We start from the raw sequence: 11,162 nt of genomic DNA, 5'->3' as shown, positions 1-11,162 counted from the left end.
AGGCAAAGAACAGCCTTCCTCAAGAACACTTGCATTTTTTAATACCCAGCTAAGAAACAAGGAGGAACATAAAGCTGACACTTCTAAAGTGCAAATTTGAGAAAGGGGAGAGGTTTCACATCCAAACACTGCTGTTGAGAGAAAAACTGAGTAGAGTATTTGCAGTGAATACTTTAGACCCCAGAATAAAATCTTTGCTCTTTCCCTGAATTTTCTTCACTGCCATGTAGATCCCATTTAAATAAATGGAAAATGGTATTTTCAACTTAAAAAAAAGGGAGAAGCTAGAGACAATAGATCATGCTGCCTACTGCATATGTCAGTAATGTCAGATACATCTGTAGATGTATTTGTAGATACTGTAATATACATATATAGAGATATATGCAGACATACTGGTACAGTACAGATATAAGCAAAAGCAACATTTGGTGTTAAAAGGATGACTCTGATGTTCAGAAAATCCTCTAAACAAGACCCGGAAAATGAACATTACTCCAGTTTTGAGGATGTCTCATTTTTTTAAATGTGTCCTAGTGGTAATCCTAAAAGCATATTTCTAACACAGAAACTTCTAAGTCAGACTAATTTCCTGAATCCTTTTCAAAAGAGTGCAAACACAAGTTCTAATGAACAATTCTCAGCATACCCAGAGAACAGAGAATTCTTTATTCCAGTGACCCAGTAGTTTTCCCAGTTTAATTGTCAGAAGATATAAGAATCCATTAGGGAAATCAGACCAATAAATCTGAATCATTCATTGCTGCAGAAAATTTCTGTCTTTTCTATCTAAACCTGATGGAACTGAAGTGGTTTGTGACTGTAACATAGGCTTAGAACAACTTCCTGGGAATTAGGAAATGCGAATCTGTACTTTGTACAGAATGACATTTTAGTGAGCAATTCTATGTCTTTAACCTCAGAATATTCCCTGCCTATAGCTGCCTAGAAAATCTTCTGTTAAGGAACTGTCTAAAATTTCTCTCTAAAGACCTTCATATTGCATCATTATGTGGTTTCCTTTCCAGACTTTCAAATTTTGCTCTACAAACTTGGGTATCTTGAGTAATATTACCTTCAGAATCCTTTTCAAGAAGTTCTTTGTTTTCACCATTTGTCACTTGTCAAAAATATGCCTCACAAGTTTCTGTCTGTGCTTGCTTTTCAGAGCAATAACAATCAATTATGTAACAGTATTGTCATTTTCTAAAATGTGGATTGTGCTTGACAGGACTATATGGAACTCTCAATGACCTCAGATGCAAGCAGCCACTTGAAAACTGAAGAGTGTCAGTTTTCCTGTTTCAGCTTTTTTTAAACTTTTACTCAGCAGTTTTCAAACACAATTAGACAATGTTTAAAAAAGGAGCTCCAGATAGCATGTGATTAAGATAGCAGGATTCATTTAGAAGCAAGTTCAGAATACACTCTTGTTGTCCATTTTTAAAACATTATTTCTTCTAGTACTTCTCTTCCTCACCAGTTTCACTTTGTTTTTGTAAGGTCAGCCCAAAGAGTTTGAGGGAAACATCAATTTTTACAAATTTTAAGGGAAACATTTCATTTTAGCAAATAAAGGAAATATTAATTAACTGAAATATGCTATTAGGTATGTATCATGAACTTCTCATTTTGCACATGTACAATCCACTTCACCTTTCTCCTGTGCCTTCTCTTAATAATTGAGCATCAAATTAATCTTATCCAGTTGTGTCTGGCATTTGCTTCTCTTCATTGACGAGCTCTTTTCTTTCATACCTACTACAGCATTATACAGCCCACTATTGTCACTAAATTCATCATAAATTAAGAACACACTAATACTTTCTTTCTGAAAGACCCATATTAGTGTGCCTTACTACTAAGGCTATACTGAAGGAAAGTCCCATAAATAGAAACATAGCAAAGAAAACTCCTGTATTCCTGTGATTTTAATTTTTATTTTTTTAAAAATATATAACAAATGCTATCAAAACTTTTTCTTGGCATACAGAGTTTAAAATCTCTCCCTGAACAATTTTCGCCATGTGATGCTCATATTTAAGGACCTTACTCAGGTCTGTAATAATTCTCAATTTATCTGGCTTTATCATAAAGATATCAGCAATCCAGCAGCATATTTTTAGTAACAATCTACCATAGCAAACACAAAGGCATTTCTATTTCTTCCTGCCACTTATAATATAATAATAAAATAATATAATGACCTTATTTGTGCTATATAAAAGTCCAGTAATTCATATTACTTTTATATTGTATTGTAATACTTGGGAGTAGGAGACACCATCTGTAATGCATCTTGATTTATATAAGTCATCCAGTCATTAAAGCTTTTTTTTTTTGTATCATGTACAAGGTAATTAGCAGCTTCTAGATGTGATGGTAAATACTGGGGTAATACTTTATGCTTCATCTTATTGCCCCAGCCTTTCCACCCAAAAGTGAAGAATTTCTCCACAGAAGTCAAGCCAACTGAAACCATCTACTTCAGTTTCAGATAGTTTATTTCTGAAGTCACTAATTTTTCTTCAGTCAAACATTTTATCCCTGGCAAGAAGCCCAGCTGAGACTTCACTGCTGTTGGCTTTTTCCTTAGTAAAAATTCTGCAGTTCTTGGAATACTCTGAAGAAAAGTTGGTGGGTTTATGCATTTATTCCTTTTATTTAAAGATACAACAAAAAAAACACACAAAACTGTCCTTTTGCCAGACACTTCTGATTGTGATGTTTTAATGGAAGATACTTGTTCCTGTAGCTAATTATTTTTCTTTCATTTTCTGCTTTAATTTGTGAAACTGAATTTTTATTATCTTTGCAAGTACTTGCTATTTCCAAATTCATGTCCATCTTTCCTATGTATTATATTTTTACATTAATACCTAAGTCTTGTGGGAAAATTCACTTAAAATTATTTGCCAGATTTCAGCATTTCAGAAAAGCAGTTTTCAATTCATTCTGGGGAATAGATTTGATATTTGAGCCCTGTGGATTGTGTCAGGTGACCTTACATACATTTCCTAGGAATTCATGGACTGGACTTGGAGTGGCACGCTGCAATGTCCTTAGACTGCCCTGAGTATCCTGCAGTTACCTGCTGGAGAACTTCTTGCCAGGATCCACTCTCTTGAATAGGATTGCTCCTGGGATGCCATAATAGATATTTAAGAAAGTGCTTTAAACCTAGACTCTCGTTAGAGTAGTGCTAAACCAGCCAATCTCTCTGACAGCTGAAACAACAACAGGGAATTGTGGTGGCTTGGCAGGAAGGATCCCTCCACCTACATCCTTGGATTCCTTGGTGTCAGCTCCCCACGTTAAAAATTCAGGTGGTTTTAAACTGTCAGAAGTTCAAGTTCAGCTCCTTGCTTAGTATCTCATACAGCTTATCATTGAATTTGGAAGGAAGATGAACCTTTATATTCTTTGTAAACACAATACTAGCCTTGAATTTCCTGAACTTGGTATTTGTCCGTGTATCTGAAGATGGCCAAATTCAATATAATATCTCCATACCATAGCCTGGGAACTTTCCCAGAGATCTATACCTAGGGAGAGTCCAGACAAGCATTAATCACATATCAGATGAGGCTGTACTACTTCGTGCCAGCACTACAGCTCCTCAGAGATGCTGGTTAAAGGCAAAGGCTTTAGAAAGACCTGGGCTGTGGATGTGAAGCAGTGGTGAGAACAAGATGGTCTTGGACCTCTAGTAACCCACAAGACCTCCAGAATTACTCTTTCAGAACTTTATTAGGCAAGGAGTAAAATTTGCTGAGTGAATGAATATTAATCATGAGAAGAGCAATAGAAGATATGTATAGGATCATGGATAGATTGAATATTGAAAAGATAGGACTCATTGAATATGATTATGAACAGAAAACCTGTATTAGATTCTTGCCTTCATCTAGCTTTCTCCAGCCAAGGACTCATTTAACTCCCTTAAGAAGGGTGAACTTAGGACCTTAATTAGAAATTCTCACATTATAAATATCATCCCTGAGTGACAAGCTCATGTAGGAAATTATTGGCAGATACAAGCATAGCCATACAAATCAGGATCAGTTCTTTCCTTGAATACCCACACATCTTTTCTTTGTGATCTGCCTAGCTGTCAGAATGGTGAGTGAGAATCTGACATACCTCCTTCCTCTGCACTGCCAGCTCCTGTGGTGTTATTATAGTGTCAACAAACGCTGCATCAACTAAAACTTTGTAGATTGTCTCCACTATAGTGTAACTGAATCAGAGGTTTATCAATGTCTGCAAAGCTTAGTCTACAAGCCAAGTGCATATATCTTTATTGGGATTTCAACAGAATAGTATCTTGCCTGAATTTAAACACAGACCCTTACAACAAAAGAGGAAGGGGGAGAGAGAAGTTAAATATCTTGTATCTAGTACATGCAGAATGTTGAAAAATGTACAAATGTAACAAGTGATAATGAGTAAATTGTCTAAGACACCTTAATTAATTTCTAATATTTGTGAACTAGTTCCAAATATAGAAAAATTAGTTACTCTTGGGAAAATCCCTATCCACATAAAGCAGCTGAGAATGCCAAGAAGTTTCCTACATTGTATTAGTAAGCTGTGTTTTCTAACAGAATAATAATAAAGTCTGTTTCTTGTATGCCTTCCATAAGCTCTCAACCTACAGTATACTATGTAAATGTAGGCTGCCTTTTTACAGTGTGACTTTTGAACAAAGAAAAATTAATGGCCTTTTGAAACCAAAGGAATTGACTAGAGGAATGATCCTATCCAAGCAGGTTGTCATTATTTTATGAGCTTCTCCTACCCCTCACATAAATGCCACTTTTTAAAGAAACAGTGGCATAGTAACTGTGGCACAAAACTTAAAGTGTATTTTAATCACCACTTAAGGTGATTACAAATAAGGAAGAATAAACCATTTAAAAACAAAAACTGAAGTGCTTTGGCTACCATATAACAAAAAAGTGTAATTAGCAATGAAATAAGATGCTCTCATTTTGACAAATAAATGGAGAACATGGGACTCCTGGAATGCTTCTCCCACTGGGATGCATGACAAAGGCAGAATCTTTTAAAGTTGTTACACAGAAATGCAAAGATAATTTGGTTAATTGTTTAAATTTTTCATATAACAAATCTGAAACTGTTTTTGTCTTCAGTTCAGATGTAGTCTTTGAAAGCAATTTCTTTTGTACTCGTACAAGTCTCCTCTGTGGTTTTCATATGTGCATGGACTCCTTTGATTTCTACCATTTTACCTCAGTACGTGTTTAAGAAGAGTAAAGGTTCATCTCTGGAAATGGCTGAGTAAATCTCAGAGACATCTACAGAAAAATGACATCTTTACAGAGACCATAACCTAGTCCAAGCCTTAAAGAAATGATGATGCCCGTTTAAATTCAGTGTTAATGTATATTGCATCTTCAATTTATATCCTCTGCTCAGAGTTTCTCAGAGATTTTACTGCAGAGGCACTCTCCTTTTCAGGTGGGTGGTCCAGTATGCCTCACATCACCCCAAGTAAATGCACTATACACTTAGCCACAATTTCTTTTGATCTTTGGATTTAATCGCATTTTATGAATGTTGTTAAATACTGCTTTCCAAGGTTAATATTTGCAGGTTCCAGTTAGGTATTAGAAATATTTTTTTAACTGAAAGAGAGGTTAGGCATTGGAATAAGTTGCCCAGGAAGGTGATGGAATCACTGTTTTTGGAAGTGCTCAAAAGGCATCTGGATGGGGCACTTTGGGATATGGCTTAGGAGTGATTGTGGTAGGGCTGTTGTACTTGATGATCTTGAAGGTCTCTTCCAATCTGGATGATTCTCTGGTTCTGTGATACTTAAAAATGTTAATAATTTGGTTTTTTTCAAAATTTTTTTATATTCAAGCTCAATAAGGGAGACTGTAAGAGGCTCCTATAAAGCATCCATTTCTACTTGCGCAAGTCAGTGACCTTCTTATAAACTGACTTAAAGACATTACCCAAGAGCTTCAGTGGGTGTAAAGAGACCTGGCAAAACTCCAGCTCTAGTTCTTAGAAAACTGAATTCATGTGTACAAGGCATGTGGAATGTTATGTAGGTATTCATAGAATGAAGAGCAATGAGCAACAATTTGTGAGAGAAATTGATCTTGAATCTGTAATGTAAATGGTGAAAGCCCAAGCTACAGAAGTTGGGCAGGCACTGCTCTCATATGTAACCCTATTTCATCATACCAGAATACAGTGCAAACCACAAGCTCCGATTTACCACCCTGAAAACACAAACACATACAATGACTTTACAAAACCACATCCTGATTCCTGACCAGTTGTGTATAAATTCTCAATCCTGCTCAGCTGGGTCATAACAAGAAGTCATGCAACAGTGTATGCAAACATGTAGCTGCAGGAGGGGGGAAGAACAAGGCAGAGAAAAGGAAAAGGTAATGCAACGCCAAGTAAGATCTGGGAACAAAAAGGATTATGAGCACAAAACCAATATAATAGTTTCAAAATATGACACATGCCATGAAGTTCTTCCGCAGCACTTTGTGGTCTCCTCCAACATTTTGCCTTCCTTGGAATGTCTCTGTAGTTATGAAATAAAAGGCCTCTATTGAATTCTGTGCAAAAGCTGCTGCTCTAAATGGCAGTATTTGGCATTATTTGCGAATACAAATGGTAAATATTTTTAGAGTGGGAGGTGACCATCACATACATAATTTCAGTTTTCATTCTCTTTGTCCCACATGAGAGGATGATTCACTATAATAGCTATAAACTACCTCAACATATGCAATAATCTGATAGTTTATGTAATTCTTAAATAGACAAAAGGCAAAAACCAATCTTATTCTCACAGCTTGTTACTATAATCCATGTAAATAACTCCTCATCACATACAGATCTCAAATACAATGGTAAATTGACACTGCCTTTTGTGTTATAAATCACTAACATCATTCCATATAAATATCACAGTTTAAGATACACAGCGCAGTTAGCCTAATATGCTTAAAATTAGCAAACTGAATCTCTGAGGCTCTTGAGCTTTACCAGTCTGCCTTTGTTCAACTTGTCAAAATATTTCACTCCTAAGTATATCGTACCATACATATAGGCCAGCAGATATTAAAAACAAATCAAAGCAGAAACAAATAAAGCAAACGTATCTACACAAGCAAAGCATGGAAGTCTGTTATCACAGAAGCTTGTTACCTTTCCAACTGTAGAACACCAAAATTATGCAGTGAAGCTCATGGTAGATTTTTTTCAGAATCAAAGAGAGGAAGATCAGCATCATTTGCATCATGTCTAATTTTTGCAGCCTCTTTCTCACTGCTGGTGTAGGCTTTCTGCTGTTTATGAAAAGTCCAATATTTGCATCTTTATGAATGAAGATGAAAGAAGAATTACTGAGATGGTGTCTGAGGAGGAGTGGAATGGAGAATAAGTGTTCTGCACCCACAGAAGAGTACTTCGGAAAACAGTCTGCTGTTGTTCAAAATAGTAGATTTAACTTGTGATTATAATTGGCAATGATGCAGTTCTAACAAAGGGAAGAACACTGAAAGAGTGCTAGTTTCTGGCCTAGATACATCAGAAGAAATGAAAAAACAATACTGATTTTGCATATATGCTTGCATAAATATGACATGTTGGGTAGCAGGAACTGAAAAGTGTATATGATTGATTTTGGATCTTTTGTTCACTTGACTGAATATCTTACCCGCGAGAATTATGTTCTAAACACACCCAGAAATCCTCTGTTTCCACTTCTTTAGTTTATAGCCTGGAATTTACCAGATGTTATGCTGTATTTGCTGGTGCATTGTGAACCAACCTACTTATTAACTGAAAAAGCTAGTAAGATAAATAGATAATTTTTCAGCAACGAATCATAAAGTGCATGTTTTAGTTTCTCATACAGTGTGCCTATTAATTTATTAAACTTTATATATAAACTTATCACATTAAATTAACTGGTATTTCTGCTCTATGGCAAAAAAGTATAAACACAAAGCATCTCAACCAATCCCCCAAACAAGATTGTATTCCTTCTAAAAAATCACAATACTTCAGGATACAAATTATTTTCCAGAAGAATAATTGATACTGAGAAGTTACAATATTCTTTTCATAGCTAAGACTGACACCAGGTTTGTCTCACGCTACTTTGGTTTAGTATTATTGCAGTCTGCACTGGTATTCCCCTGCCTAAAAATTACAAGATATACACTGAATATAAAGTAGGCTCCACCTTTAAACTTGGAAAGAGAGTTGTCCTACTTTTTTAATGCAGAATATTAGAAAATTATTTGGCTAAAACATTTTTAGTTTGTTTCTCATGTTTTGGCCCGAGATCAAAGATAACTTTTTACTGCGCCATAATTTACTTCCTGTAAATTTTGTTTCTTTGTAGTCATATGTGACAGCTACATTTAAAAAAAAAACAAATTCTATGAAGAAATTTTGCTGTTCAGAAAATATTGACTCAGTTCTCTTTCTATCAGTATCAGCAATTATATTGCCATTGATTTGAGAAGAAGTAATGTTCTGTGTGATTACATAGGTATGGCACCTCTTCATATTTCTTCAGCAATTTTCATTTAAGGCAAATTTTTCAACCATCATTAAGAAACTTCAACACAGAACTCCACCTAATCTTGGCTGATTAGAAAGCTAATGCTCTGCTCATTAGAGCTGAGATTATTGTCTTCAAGATGCCAGCATACAAGTGTCTCAAGATAGTTTCTCCTTTCAATTTTCAAGGTGAAGCTCTTTTTACTGTCTGCATTATTAAGCACAATAAAAAAAAAAACTTACAAACTGCCTCTAAATTTTCATGAAGCTGATAAATAGAATGATTTTATTCTTGGTACGTATATTCATGGAACCATAGGTTCAGCTATAAATCTTCAGAAACAATATTATTTGCTTATTTGCATTGACAGATTTTGATGCATGTAAATATAAACAAAAAGGTAATAAATTTCTCAACATTATTTCACAGAATCACAGAATATTCTCAGTTGGAAGGGATCCACCAGGATCATTGGGTCCAGCTCCTGGCTCTGCACTGGACACCTCAAGATTCACACCATGTGCCACAGAGCATTGTCCATAACTGTTGCTGTGACCACTTCCCTGGGGAGCCTGTTCCAGTACCCACCCTTTCTCTGGGTGTAGAAGTGTATTACCTCTTTCTATTCTCCAACCTAAACCTCCCCAACACAACTTCATGCTGCTCCATCGGGTCCTGTCACTGTCACCCTAGAGCAGAGATCAGTGCCTGCCCTTTTATTTCCCCTCACAAGGAACCTGTAACTGCAGTGAGGTCTCGCCTCAGTCTCCTCTCCTCCAGGCTGAACAGACCAAATGATCTCAGCCACTCCTCACACAGCCTCCCCCTCCAGACCCTTCATCATCCTCATGCCCCTCCTTTGGACACTCTGACATGTTCTTGACTTTTTTTATGTTGTGGCACCCAAAACTGCCCTCAGCACTCGAGGCTGCTCCAGTGCAGAGCAGAGGAGGACAATCCCCTCCCTTGCCTGGCTGGTGATGCTGTCCCTGATGCCCCCAGGACAGGGTTGCCATTGACCAGGAGTCCCAGGCGCCTTCCCACAGTGCTGTTCCTCAGCCTCTCCTTCCCCAGTCTATACACACAACCAGAGTCACCAGGTGCAAGAATCTTTCACTTGCCCTTGTTAAACTTCACATGGTTTGTGGATGCCCAGCCCACTCGTTTCCTGAGGATTTTCACATGTTCTTTCTTCCTTTCAGAAAGTCAGAAGCTCTTCCTATCTTTGTTTTATTGGCAAACTTGCTCCATATCCCTTCCAGTCCTGCGTCTGAGTTTGGAAAGATGTTGAGGAGCATAGGGCTGAGGATGGAGCCCTGTGGAACCCACCAGTGACAGCCCACCAGCTTGATGTCACCCCAGTCACTGTAACCCTTTGTGCCCCACCCATGAGCCAGTTGCTCACTCATGGCATGATGTATTTGTCAATCGCCCAGCTGTGAGCTGGACATTTTGTCCAGGAGGCTACCATGAGAGACAGCATAGAAAACTTTGCTGAAACCCAGAAAAATTCAACCAGCTAGCTTCCTTTGAAGTTGATCAAAATACCCAACTAGGTGAGTTATTTCAAAGGACTATGTGTTTAGAAGATAGCAGCTTGCTGTAAAAAATTTTGAATACCATTTTCTTAGCTTACAGAATGAAGTGCACATTGCAAAATGTACTAGAATTTGTATTAAAATTATATCGACTTCAAACTCCCTAACTTGTTATTGTTAGAACAGCTGACACTCAAATTATGTGAATATATTCACATGTATATATAGAATATTCCACTTGAAGAAGAAAAATACACAACTCTTGTGTTGATTTAAATAAAAATCCATAATCATAACCAACAAGTGGATTTGTGCTCTAAATGTATTTTTAGGGCCCTAACTTACAGCACTGAAGTTGATGGAGTTTTGGTCATTCTGGTTAGCGTGACCAGGATCGCTCAAAGACATTGTTCTGTCATATTTACATGAAGTTCATTAAATTTTTCAAAATTTTTAACACAAGTATCAAACCAGTAGCTAAGTTGAGCAATCAGGAAGATACCTAAACTTCCAGAGTGAAAACTGACTTACTAGTTTTAGTGAGGAAAACCCAAATTTGTATAAGGATAAAAATTACTATTTTTCTTATTCAGGAACAATTTCTGCTTTTCCCAGTCCCTAACTGAAAGTGTTTCCAATGTGCATGACTCTCAATTAGTTCAGTTTCCCTGGTAACTGCTGGGAGAATAGAGACCATTGTTATCCTATGGTTGTGTACAGTAGTTCCCATTGTGGGAAGATAGGAAGAAATGGGACTGACCTTCAAGAAAACCAGTAAACAATTACTCTAGAGGAAATTTCAAACTGTTATGTAGAGGTGAAATGCTGCAGATGATGTTACTTCACCCTCACTTTTGAGTTTTCCCTAAATAAGTGATTAACAGAAGAAGATGATTGTACTTTCAACTTATATTTCAGAGATCATATTTTCTTAAATAAAATGTTATTGTCTTTAAAAATAAAAGTTCATTTCCCTCTTCAGAATATGGACATTAGTACTCTAAAAAATTCAGGAAGATTAAATAAACCAATACTTTATTTTAATTATTTACACT

Source organism: Poecile atricapillus, chromosome Z (assembly GCF_030490865.1).
Source record: "Poecile atricapillus isolate bPoeAtr1 chromosome Z, bPoeAtr1.hap1, whole genome shotgun sequence".
NCBI classification, from domain to species: Eukaryota; Metazoa; Chordata; class Aves; order Passeriformes; family Paridae; genus Poecile; species Poecile atricapillus.
The sequence above is the reverse complement of the archived record's forward strand: the minus strand, read 5'-3'. Positions refer to the sequence as shown.